Raw genomic sequence first — 13,152 nt, forward strand, 5'->3', positions numbered from 1 at the left:
GGGGGGAACTTAAATGACCTCGGTATGAAGATGATATTTTGCATACAACATGAGAGTCATAATCCATTAAAGAAAGAGTTGATGAGCTTGGCTTCATTAAAACAAAACTTCTGGTCCATGAAAGGTAATGTCAAAAAAATGAGCAGACAAGCCACAGATTTTTACCTAAGTCAGGTAGTGGTGGCTCATACCTGTAATTCTAGCTACACAGGAAGTTGAGATTAAGGGGTTGTGGTTTGAAGCCAGCCCAAGCAGAAAAGTACGAAGAGACTCTTTCTCCAAAATAACCAGCAAAATACTCTACTGGAGACAGGACTCAAGTGGCAGAGAGCCAGTCATGATCAATAAGCTGATTGAAAGTGCAAGCCCAGAGTTCAATCTAGGGGAAGGGAAGGAAAGGGAAGGGAAGGGAAGGGAAGAACATATATATATATATATATATATATATATATATATATATATACACACACACACACACACATATACATATATACATATATCCCAAGGTCTCTTGTACTCTTGCCCCAAGCTGATGCCATAGTGTTTGCACAGGGAAAGATCATTCCTCATACTCTCAAATGTAGCTACCGCAGCAACATTTCTACCAAGAACCCTAGGATCTCTCTCTCTCTCTCTCTCTCTCTCTCTCTCTCTCTCTTTCTCCCCTCTCTCTCTCCCTCTCTCTCTGTGCATGTGTGTTTGGATGGGTTCTGGGTCTTGAACTGAGGGTCTGGGCACTGTCCCTGAGCTTTTTTGCTCAAAGCTTAATGCTCTACCATTTGAGCCACAACCTCACTTCTGGCTTTTTTTGTGTGATTAACTGGAGGTAAGAGACTCAAGGGATTTTCCTGCCTGGACTGGCTTCAAAACACAACCATTCACCAAAATGCTAAGATGGAGCCAATTAGACCGGTATCCATACTTGAAGTGGACATTGTGGCATTCTTCATTGTATATTCTTCATTGTAGTATTCATTGTGTTAGACAGTTAGACTTGAAGTGGACATTTTGGTATTCTTCCCAGTTCCCCTATAGGAACTGATGAACTCATTTCTCAGTCTTGAACCCTACTGGCTATTGATGGCTTGTGGATGGACCCTTTCCAAAACCTGACCTAAGCTGAAAGATAATACCCTGCTCAAGATCACCCCAGCCCCAGGTATGCCAGGATGGGTTACAAAAAGATCAGATCTTTCCTGCCTTAACTTGGATCCAGTTTAATGACTGAATTAGTTGAGATGATTAGGAGATGAGCTTCTCTTTTAATCCACTCTTAACTTCTTCAGTTTCTCTAGTTCTTCTCAACCAGTCTGTGTGCAACTCTCTATTTCTGGATCTATTTCCAAGGAACCAAATCATTTCTATCCTTTTGCAGGAAGTAAATGCTGAGCTTAACTTCCTACTTTTCTACATTAGCAACATCCATCAGTTTTTACATATTTCTTGACCTAATGTTTAATTGAAATTCATTGAAAGATGCCCCTTCATTCTTCATAGCCAGAAAAATGGAAGTCCTCTCCCTCTCTGGTCTCTAGTGCAAACACTATGGTGAGGAATAAAAATTAACATGCTGTTCCATGGAAAATGGAGCATTCTAGAAAACAGCAGAGCCAGGCTTTCACTGTGACTAGCCACTAACTTACTATGGTGTGAACAAATCATTTCCCTACTCCAAGTGGGGTCAAATGTACATCTAATGTACATGAAAATTATCGAGAAAATTATCCCAAGCATGTAAATAAGCAGAAAAGTGATCTCTACATTCTTGCAGTATTATATAGTGAAATACCCACCCAGAGACTACCTAGAATGTAATTTACTTCTACTCATTATATACTATTAACTGAAGATGTTCAATTTAGTAAGTTTTTTACCTGATAGTGTTATTCAGTAGTTATGCAAAGGATTTCTGTCACTGGAATAGATAACTACAAATATTTAAATTTTTATTTAACACAATAAACTATCAAATCATTGCATATGTGTATACGTGTTATTTGTCCCTAGCACATTCATTTTCCATTACTCATTGAGTTAAATAGTATTTTTACCTGTGATTTACATTTGCTTAAGAGTTATAATTTTCCCTTTTTGAAAATTACAAAATTAAAATTAAAAATTAAAAAAATAGGTATGATCTGCCCCATGATCCTGGAAGAAAACCTATCCATGCTGGTGCTGGCTAGTAGCTCACACCTGTAATCCTAGCTATTTAGGAAGCTGAGATCTGAGGATCAGGGTTCAAAGACAGCCCAGGCAGGAAAGTCCATCAGTCTCTTATCTCCAGTTAACCACCAAAAAGCCAGAAGTGGAGCTGTGGCTCCAGTAGTAGAGTTCTAGCATAGAGCACAAAAGCTCAGGGACAGTGTTCAAGCCCTAGGACCAGACCAGGACAAGAGATCCATCCATACACCCATCTTGAGAACTTAAGACAATCTCGTGGAATGAGCACACCACGAGACATCTAGAATTGCTTTATCTAGATATGTTTTGGCCCATAGGGCAATCTTCAGAACATTCACATTCGGTGAAAGGAACTTTCCTGAAGTTTCCTAATGCCGAAAAATAGGAGCATGGTTGACATTGATCAAGACGTATTGTACTCCTAAACTGACATGTTGAATGGTCATCCAATTGTGCAACTACTTAAAGATAATAAAATCTAATTTTAGAAAAAACAAGAAGTTGAAAAAAATAGGAGCATTTGATATTGTCAGAGCTATCTGATACTAAATCCAGGCCCTATACCATGGCTCTTCAGATCACCATACCACATCTCACCTGCCTGCCTGTTTTTCAGTAAGTATAACAGGGACTCATAGTACAATAGTCAACACACACTCCCACACAACAACGCTAAGGTATGCCTGGTATCTAGAATAGGATGTTTCCAAAAGACCAAATGTACTTGATGAACTTCATCTCAGTACCCAAGAAAGGAAAGCCTTTCAGAATCACAAATGCCTATATTCCACCCATCTTTCTTATTTAGTGACCAATTCGCAGAACAATCTTGAACCAGAAATGAAAACATTCCAGCCTCAGCTTCCTGCTGTCATGTGCAAATTCTCCTCAGTGGCTCCATAGAAGGAGGGAAGTAGAAAAGGGTTTTTAAGTCATTTAGTGCAAGGCCTAGCCCAAAGATGAGCTCTCTGTAACGTGGCTCCTTCCCCCTGAGAGGACCTGGAGGGCCTTAAGCATTGGCTATGCTACAGGCCATCCCTGCCCCCACTCCAGCCTCACAGTGATCAAGGGATGGGAAAATTGCTCTGTTCAAGCAGGTGTCACTGTTCTAAACCTCCAGCCTCGTTTCCTGATCGTGTCTTAATCTGCTCATCGGTGGTGAAAGTTGATTTCTTGCACATTCTTATATCAGTGGGAATTTCTGCCCTTGGCTGACAGGCATTATGGACTGGCTTTGACATACAGCCCTACAGGGCCTGAACAGCTCCTATTCTTTCCCCGGTCCTGAAAGGGAGCTTTGTGCCAAGGATTCATTAAACTGCACTGCACAGCCCCTTCATAAATGGGGCTCAATAATGAACAGTCGATTTAACTGGAAAAGCTGCTGGAGCTGTTAAATTAAAGGGAAATAAAGTGCACTTTAGGCTCAGTCTGCCAGAAGAAATGGTGACCTAAAAGGAAAAAATCTTCATTTTTATTGAATTGCATTTAAAAAAAAAAGTCTAAAATGTCCAGGAAGCTTCCTTGTGACAGGCGGGTGAGACAAAAAAGCTCAGAATGCAGGCTTGGAGAATGCTTGCTTTTTCGTTCTCCAGAGTTGTCCCAACGTGTGTCCTCAGAAGGTGAGCTCTCTGAGAGTGAGTGGGAGTGATCTAATTTGAAGGAGGAAATCGGAGAGGAGTGTCACAAAATGCCACAAGGAGATTTTGTAAATAAATAAATGTCTTAGTTAATACTTGGTTTTCTCTTGCATGCTTTAACATTGGAATAACTAACGACCACACTTTTCAGTTTCCCCCACTATTTCATAGATAACAGAGCTCTCTCAGAAGAAATCCAAAAGCTTCTTTCCTTACTACAGTTCAGAGGTATATTTGACTTCAGTATTTTACTCTGGAATCTGACTCCGTGGGTTCTATTAGATTGGGGCATTTTAGAAGTATACTTAAGCTGGGCACCAGTGGGTCACATCTATAATCCTAGCTACTCAGGAGGCTGAGATCTGAGGATCATGGTTCAAAGCCAGGCCAGGCAGCAAAGTCCATGAGACTCTCATCTCCAATAACCCACTCAGAAAACCAGAAGTGGCACTGTGGCTCAAGTGGTAGAGCACCAGCCTTGAGCTGAAGAGCTCAGGGACAGTGTCCAGAGTTCAAGCCCCATGACCCACAAAAATAGAGGAAAATGTTCTCAAACATCTGAGCTGCATATCCTCCCAGCTTATAGAACTTCTACTCCCGTGTGCAGGGATGTTGTGGATCCTGATTATTCCCATGGAGAAGGAAAGGTCACTGAGCTTTGGCAGATGAGATAGCCGTATGATGATCTCAGCTTTTCTCTCCTAAACTTCCATAGCCCAGGAATAACACACACCTCCATCCTTCATCTGTTCTTACATTATTATTTAGCTTCTGAGTCTGGGTATGTTACAGATTTTACCACTCTAATAAAGGCTTTCTCTGGTTTGCAGTTTTCATCTTTTGCCACAAATGATAATTATTCATCACAGGGAGTTTAAAGAAAAGTCTGAAAAGCAGGGTTTTTTTTCTGGGGGGGAGGTGGAATCCTGCTTCCACTCTTATTGTTCAAGGTCATTAGAATCAAAACATACTGGTCCAGTTGAAGATCTGTGTAGAAAGGGTAAAGTTCTTTTCAACAAAGTTTTATGCTCTTTTTTTTTCATTAAGCAGGCTTTTATTGTCTGGTTCTTTTTCATTACTTCATGATTTTTTGAATATTTTCAAATTATATTCAGGTATTTTGTTCCATATTTCACATTCAAAATAGGTCAGCTGAGCAGTCTTTCCTAGCCAACCTCAGCTTTTCCCTTGTTCACAAGAGGCTGTAGGAAATTGCCAACAGTGTTTGAAAACTATTTTCCCCAGGAAGGGTTTTTTTTTTCCTTTTGAAATTATATTCGTTTTCAAAATTCATCATCATAGTGCTAATTCTGTTTGGGGGCTATAGTAGGGTTTGAACTCAGAGTCTCATACTTGTGAGGCAGGTGCTTTACCACCTGAGCCATGGTCCTAGCCCTTTTTTCTTTTAGTTATTTTTCAGGTAACACCTTGGGGGTTTTTTTGTGTATGTGATTGGCCTATGACAGTGATATTTCTACCTAGGCCTACCTGGGGCTACAGATTTATGCTCTCTTCATAGAACTCCTTGCTTTAAAAAAATTAAATGCTATAACAATTGTTCTAAGTTTTTTGTCAGTTGTGAGGCTTGACTCAGGGTCAGGGTGCTATCCCTGAGCCTCTTTGTGCCCAAAGCTAGCTGTCTCCCACTTGAGCCACAGCACCACTCCAGTTTTTCAGTGGTTAAATGGAGTAGGAGTCTCATGAGAACAGGTGATAAGGCTTCCCCATACCATAAAATTCTGGGTTTGTAATGTAATGGCTGACGGTCACAACTTCTGAGAAAGATTTTTACCAGAGCCAACCCTCAGTTATGAGGATCCTCACCTCCACCAGAGCAACATGTAATGTTAGAGTCACCTTCCACTGAAAACTGCCAATGACCAGAATAACTTGGTCATGCTTCTTGGCCTCTGTACACCTGATTAAAATGTGATATATAAATGTAGGGTGAACATTCATTCAGAAATATGTATGTGAAAAACATCATTCAAATGTGATCTTCTAGCCATGACTCATCTCCACATAAACCATCACGAACTAATCTGCTAGCTGTAATTTGAGACAGAAATGCTGGTGTAGGGAAGACTGACAATGCCCAGCTATCAAGGGGGAGGTATGAGGATTCCCTCAGTAGGAAGCATAATTTCAGCTGTAAATTTCAACTACTGAGTCGCCCAGTCCATTGCCTTAGATACCACTTGTAGATGAACACTAGTGGTGCACACGTGTAATCCTAGCTACTTAGGAGATCTGAGGATTGGGGCTCAAAGCCTGCCCAGGAAGAAAAGTCCCTGAGGCTCTTAGCTCCAATTAACTAGAAAATTTTACAAGAAGAATAGCTGTGACTTAAATGGCAAAACAACCAGCCATGAGCAAAAATAACCAAGCAACTATATGAGGCCCAGACTCCAATCCCCAGTATTGGCACAGGACAAACACACACACACACACACACACACACACACACACATGGTGCACACTACACAGAGACAGATAGATCAAATGGCTTTGGATGTGTCACTGAAAGGAAATAGATATACCTGGAAAACCCATATTAAATGAAGAAAACTAAACTCAGAAAAACAAAGGGAACACGTTTTCTCTCATATGTGGAAATATAATACAAACACATACAGTGCCAAATGCATATATATTACCATGTTGACTAAAGGATGGTACATGCAAGAGATTCCACCATGTAACCCTGTTGAACAATTAGAATGGATCAAGAAAATGTGGTATATATTCAGAATGGAATTTTATTCATTCATTAGCAAGAATGGTATTGTGCCATTTCTAAAGAAATGGAAAAAAGAAAAGGAAAAATGTATTAAGTAAACAGGCCCAGAGAGATGAGAGCTGAATATTTTAACTCATATGTGGAAGGTAGAATTACCTTACAAATTAATAAGTAGATACATTAGATGGTATGCAAGTGTATACAAAGGTACTAACTGAAATACAGTAGACTCAAGGGAGAACTCAAATAGTGTAATTCCTTATTAGAAAGGCAAAATCAAAGTTCAAGAAACTAAACACTAAGAAACAAGTACTCGAAGGGGTCATGGAGAAGAAGGCAAAAGAATGAAGAGGAAAAGAGGAGGAGGATGCAATCAAGAATTCAATATACCACGAAATTAAGAAAAGTGAGGGAAGGGGTGGTTTGGGAGGACAGGTAAGACTGTTGAAAGAGGTAACATTAATCAAGATGCATTATATTTGTAAACTATTAAATGGCAACTCCTTTGTACTTTTTTTAGAAAGTAAAATTAGAAATGAAACAAAAAAGGGCAGCTCAGCAAAATGAATCATAGGAAACCGAAACATGTAGAGACGAAAAAGAAGGAGTATAGATAATGAAAAAGGGGATAGTGGGAAAAGATTGTTACATTACTCAATGCATATACATAAAAATTAAATGAGGAAACTTGAAGAGACCAGTAATAAGACAGGTGGGAGGGGATGAAAGGGATGATGAATTACTGACATGTTATTTGAAATTGCTTTGTATATCTATTTAAAGAAATCCTTTTGTACATCTATTTGAATAAACCAGTTTTTAATGGATAAGATAGTCTCACTTCCTTTGCTGTAAGTGATTATTTCATGCCCTTAAAGCAATGAAGTATGAGATATCATGACGAATAGGATATTCTACTGTCCATAAATGATGAGTCAGCCAAAGCACTTGGGAAGAACAAAGCTTATCGACATGTAGAATGCAGACCGACCATCCATTTTAGTAAGAAAATTCATCAATTGTGAACGAGACATAAAATCAACTCAGGGAGACTGATGGTACTGTCTGGTTAGGAACTTAGCACCCAACTGCTGTTGGTATGCTGGGCACTTTGGCTGTGACAGTTTAACCTTTGGGAGAAGTTCCTTGTTTTTAAGCAAGTACCCAATCTTGATCAAGCATCAGGTTGACTGGGAAAGAAAAAAGATCGATTTGTGCAATGGAACTATAGGCACTGCTTAGGGAAAACTGGCAAGTAGAAATAAGATGACATGGGTTTCTCAGTCACACTGTGCCTTACAGTACAGCTCAAACTTCATCTCATGTCATTAGGGATATCCTGGAATGTTGAGATGTCACATAAGAATAACAACAGCAGAGTTCTGCAGAAGGGTGTGCCATCAGCCAAAACTCTGGCAAGCAAGCACACAGAGCTAGCAGGCTGCTCCCCTTTTTTCCCTAACATGGTAGGCTCCACTCCTCTGCTCACATTGGCTGAGCTCAGGTTCACAGTCTGCAAAAGGATGTGGCTTAATTAACAGTATATAATTAAAACTGAAGGAGCCTCCAACAGGATGTCTTGTTTAAAGTGCTCAGGAAAAGGATGTATGCAACTAAAATGCAATTTCCAAGGGCCAAGCCCCCAGGCTAAAGCTGGAACCCTTCAGAAAAGACAGATGCAGAGCTGTTGAACATTAAAAAGTTCTGAGAGCTTGGATAAGGAAATACCCTATTCTCTGCCCAGGTCTGCAGTCACCCTCATACCTTATACTAAACCCAAGTGACCCTTCTCCTTACTCAAGCCCATAAATGCCCTACCCTGGCCCAATCTCTGTGCACAAACCTCCTCCCTTCTATACCTCAATAAACAGTCCTACCCTATTGAGAACAAAATCCAGCCTTTTCTTTTTCCTTTCTCTCATTTTCCTAACAATCTCACTCACATTTTTCAATCTGCTGTTCTAGCCACCTAGTAAAGGAGTCATTTATCCCTGAATTTTTAGATAGTCCCATCCAAGACTATATTTTTGGGGTAAACATTTGCCCTCAATCAGGCCACATGTACCTCCTAGTTTTCCTGCCAGAATCACATCAGGAGCCATGTGATTTTCCTGATAATGAGACTTAATTTTTCTATAATTCCCTTTACTGACTCCCAAGTAAAACTGACAAACCTCTCTTGATTATGATAGATATAACTGATCAAATCTACTTTTTAAAAGATTAAATAGTGGCCCACCAAAATAGTGCTGATTTAAATTTGGTTGGTATTTGATGCCTAGCCTTACATTTATCAGGACTCCTCATTGGATTCAAAGCCACTTTCTCCTCAGATTGGGTCTGAGGAGAAATGCATGGTATTAATGCTAATATGAAGGTCCAAAGCTCCAGCGTTCCACGCACAGCAAAGTCCTTTTTTCTTTCCTTTGTTGCAGAGGACTTCACTTTTTAAATGCCAAGTTAAAGGAGATGAGCCAACTGAACCAAAGTGCAGGTTCTGCTCCATCTCCCTGTTTCCTCAGAGCCCACTTGGCATCTCTCTTTTGTAAGCTAAGTGCTTCAAGAACCATACCTCTTCCTCAACAAACTGGAACTTTCATTTTGAGACTCTCAAACTGTGCCTCCTCCCGCCAAATTTAGAAGGTTATTGTAAAAAGCTCATGTACAGGGTGAGGGAGAGGGGCTTGCATTTTCCAATACTTGACATCTGTTCTAAGGCATTAGGGAAACCCATGAAGCCTTGGAGGAGAACTGTACACCTATAATGTTTCCTTCCTGCTTGAGGATCCTCCCAGTAAGATTTCATGTCTTTCTTCTGACCTGCTCTCTCCATGCCCTTCCCCTGTCTGTTGGAAACAGTCTGTACTAGCTATAATAAAGTAGATAGATGATCCATGTGGTCATTAGTATCAGTAAATGCTTTTGTATATTTTTACTTAACTGACGCATTTTTTACAGTCCTTGAGGATTAAATAAGCTTTATATATGCCTTTAAGAGGGGCACAGGACAATATGTATGTGTGTATGATCATATAAAATGATGTTTGTTGAAATGAACTCCAAGAAATGAAAATAAGAGGGTTTTTTGTGGGGGTTTTTTGCCTATTTTGTTTTGTTTGGGGGGAATTGTTTTCTCCTTTGTCCTTTTTTTTATTTCTGTACATTTTGTCTTGTAGGTAGTTTCTCTGTTTGAGAATAGAAATGTTGGGACAAAGAGTGAACAAATGCAGCAGTGATATTCACTAGACACTATGTTGAAAATGAAGTATACAACTTGTGGGGAAAGGATACAATGTGTGTGGGGTGGACAAACAGAGAGAGTGAGGGAAGGGGTAACACTTTCCAAAAAGAAATGTGCTCTCTACCTGACTTAGGTAACTATAAACCCTCGGTACATCATCTTTACAATAAAAATAAATTAAAAAAAGAAATTTGCTCATTACCTGATTTAAGTAACTATAGCCACTCTTTACAATAAAAATTAATTAAAATTAAAATTAAAAAAGAGGTACAGGGGGAGCAGAGAAACTGTCAGGGATCTTGGTATCTACTTGTTCTGTACCTTTAAGATAATCAGAACTCTGTAATTACAAAATCTATGACTAGCACCTGATGTAAACTTAGCTTGGAAAAATATTAGCCACTGAAAAATTAAGAGAGAAATACATATTGCATTAATATATCCTTTATTATGTTAATATCATTTGTATATTAATATATATTAATTTATACAAGATAGGATATATTTATACCCACACACTTGTATTTCTCTTAATATTGATACCTGGTTATTTTATATAAGTTAGATCACTAATTTTCTAGATAACTAGTTTTATGAGCTGGACTATTTCAAGCAAAAAATATTTCAGCATCTGGAGGTATAATTCAGTGGCAGAGAGCATACTTAGAAGGCACAAGGCCTTGGCTTCACTCCTTATCAACCCCCACCCAAAAAATATGCTGAGCACTGTTGGTTCAAACATGTAATCCTGGCTACTTAAGAGGCTGAGATTTTTTTTTGCACTTTAAAAAAATGTATATCCTGTGAGCTGCATGAGGCTGAGATTTGAAGATCCAAGTTCAAAACCAGCCCAGGCAGAAAAATCTGAGCTACTACTTCCAACTCAAGTGGTAGAGCACCAGCCTGGAGTAACAAAGCCAAGCAAAACCCTGAGATCAAGCCCCAGCATCAGCATAAATTTAAATATAAATAATATACATATAATGCATATTAAACACAGCTTCATTTGATTCCACATTGTCCAAACTAATGGTTTGGGGACCATACTATTTGGCCCTGGAAATAGCAAGATGAGACATAAAATGAAATTCATAATTGTTGCAACCTTCCAGGAAGGGAGCAAAGCAGTAATGGAGACCAGACTGGAATTGAGGTTTGGGGTATCAGGGGACCTGTCAACTTCCCCCAACTTCAGATCCCAAGGTTCCATTTACCAAGGTTTTTATTCATCTTTTATAGGGAAATATTTGCAGAAAGTAAGGTACAAACATCAACGTGGGACAATATTTTGTATACAATATTTTGTATAGATGACCACCTTATTCTAGGAAAGAGCGTTAAATAGTAAACAGCTTACAATTTGCATAAATCTTAGTCTACCCAGCCCACACAGTTTAGGATACAGTTAGTCCACATCCAGGATAGTTCTGAGTTCCTGCTAAGCCAGGACTGATTGACCTTTCCAGGAAGCTCTCAGTGTTCTGGAAGTATGTTGGGAGAAGCCCTTCCAAACTCCCAGTCCTTTTGGGGTCTCACAACTTGGCTTTTTGGTCTCTCACACATCACAATGGCTGGCATATATTGGATGTGCACTGGAGTTTGATCCCTCACAACCACTCTTTAAGGGAAATATTTCTTATATCTACAAACAAGATACAAGGATATTGAGTCATGCACCCAAGGAGGAATCCATACTTGGTCTCCACACTGACTGTGTCTAAGGTATGAACTCAGCAGGGCTTAGTCATGAAGGAAGAACACAAGTTCAATAAAATGCATTCCATATGATAACTGTCTGCTCTCTGTGCTAAACTGTGGTGAGCACTTTGCTTAGGAGGGCACTGAGTTAAGCAAGAAGAGGCCTATGTCTTTACCAAACATACATACACCAACCCTAGCATGAGTGGACTTGGAGCTATTGACATTAAAAAACACTCTGGGAGCACAAAGGAGGCAGAGAGTTTTAAAAGTAGTACCAGAAATAGGGTGGTAAGCACAGGCATTTGGATTCTGAGGACCTGTATTTGAACCCTCATGTCACTGGCTACAGGAATCTTGGCAGGACATGTAGGCTTAGTCTATAAAAGGAGTCTAGCAAGACTGTAGAGAACTGCTGTGAGAGTAAAATGACATGAAATGTAGTATGTTTTCTACCTGTAAAGAGTCATGCACCTTAATGTGAGAAATGGAGTATGGTATAGTGTAGTATAGTGTAGTAGAGTATAATGGCTGGGCATGGTGATACATGCCATTAACACCAGCCCTTTGGAAATTAAGCCAGAAGGATTGAGAATTCAAGGCCAACCTGGCTACATAGTAAGACTGTCATCAATTTTTTTTAATGTTTAATGAAAAATATTCTATATACTAGCTATTCCATATACAGTGTGTATTATGTAAGACTTTAGCTATAATACATCACGTATTCTACCTTTCTACTTTCGCAAATACACCTCTATAATTTTAAAATGAAAAACTGTGAGTACAATTATGGTTTTGAGATGACTGAAATGATAAAGGGAAAGGCAACAGAATCTAATTCCATCACATGTCTGTGTGTTCTGTCAGTTTAAGTTTAAACCAGTAATCAAACAAAAACATGCAATTAATCATTATGTATCTATTGTGTAATATTCATCATTCTGAGTAGAATCAATACTTTGTATATAATTTTACATCTATATCCAATAGTAATTCTATAAATATATAAAATGCAAGTGTATTCTAAGTAACAATACTCTTCAGACAAAACAAAAAGCACTTCTGTAGGAGAAAAGTTGGACTACTTACCAGTTTCAGAAAGAATTCTGTACACCTGTAGATACCATGACAAATCTGAGTAATAAAATGTTAGGAATGGTTGGTTATGGGATGATGATATTAAATATAAAGAAAGCAATCGACTTTAATCAACAATAAGAATGTGTAGTTTTATTTGTCTTAAGAAAGACAAAGATTAGTGAAGGATTCTCTCCAATCTCATACTAATGCTGTAACTATGGGAGAGCTCATTTCCTTCTTTCTTTCTTTGTTTTTTGTTGTTGTTTGGTTTTATTTGGGGGATGTTTGCTCTGGTTTTGCAACCAAATTAGCTTTAAGTTAGCTCTCTAATTTGATCTGACCTTATTTTAACAGAAAAGAAAGAAAAAAGGGAAGAAATCACTGGGGAAAATGTGTACAAATAATGTTAGAAAAATCTACTATGATTTGATTGCCAAAAAAATTTAATTTTATGGAAACACTCCAGATGTCCTCAAAAAGATAAATGGATCACTATACACAATAGAATTTTACTCATTCATTAGGAAGAATAAAATTATGTCATTTGCAGGGAAATGGATGGGCCT

Source organism: Dipodomys ordii, unplaced genomic scaffold, assembly GCF_000151885.1.
Source record: "Dipodomys ordii isolate 6190 unplaced genomic scaffold, Dord_2.0 Scaffold22, whole genome shotgun sequence".
Classification (NCBI taxonomy): Eukaryota; Metazoa; Chordata; class Mammalia; order Rodentia; family Heteromyidae; genus Dipodomys; species Dipodomys ordii.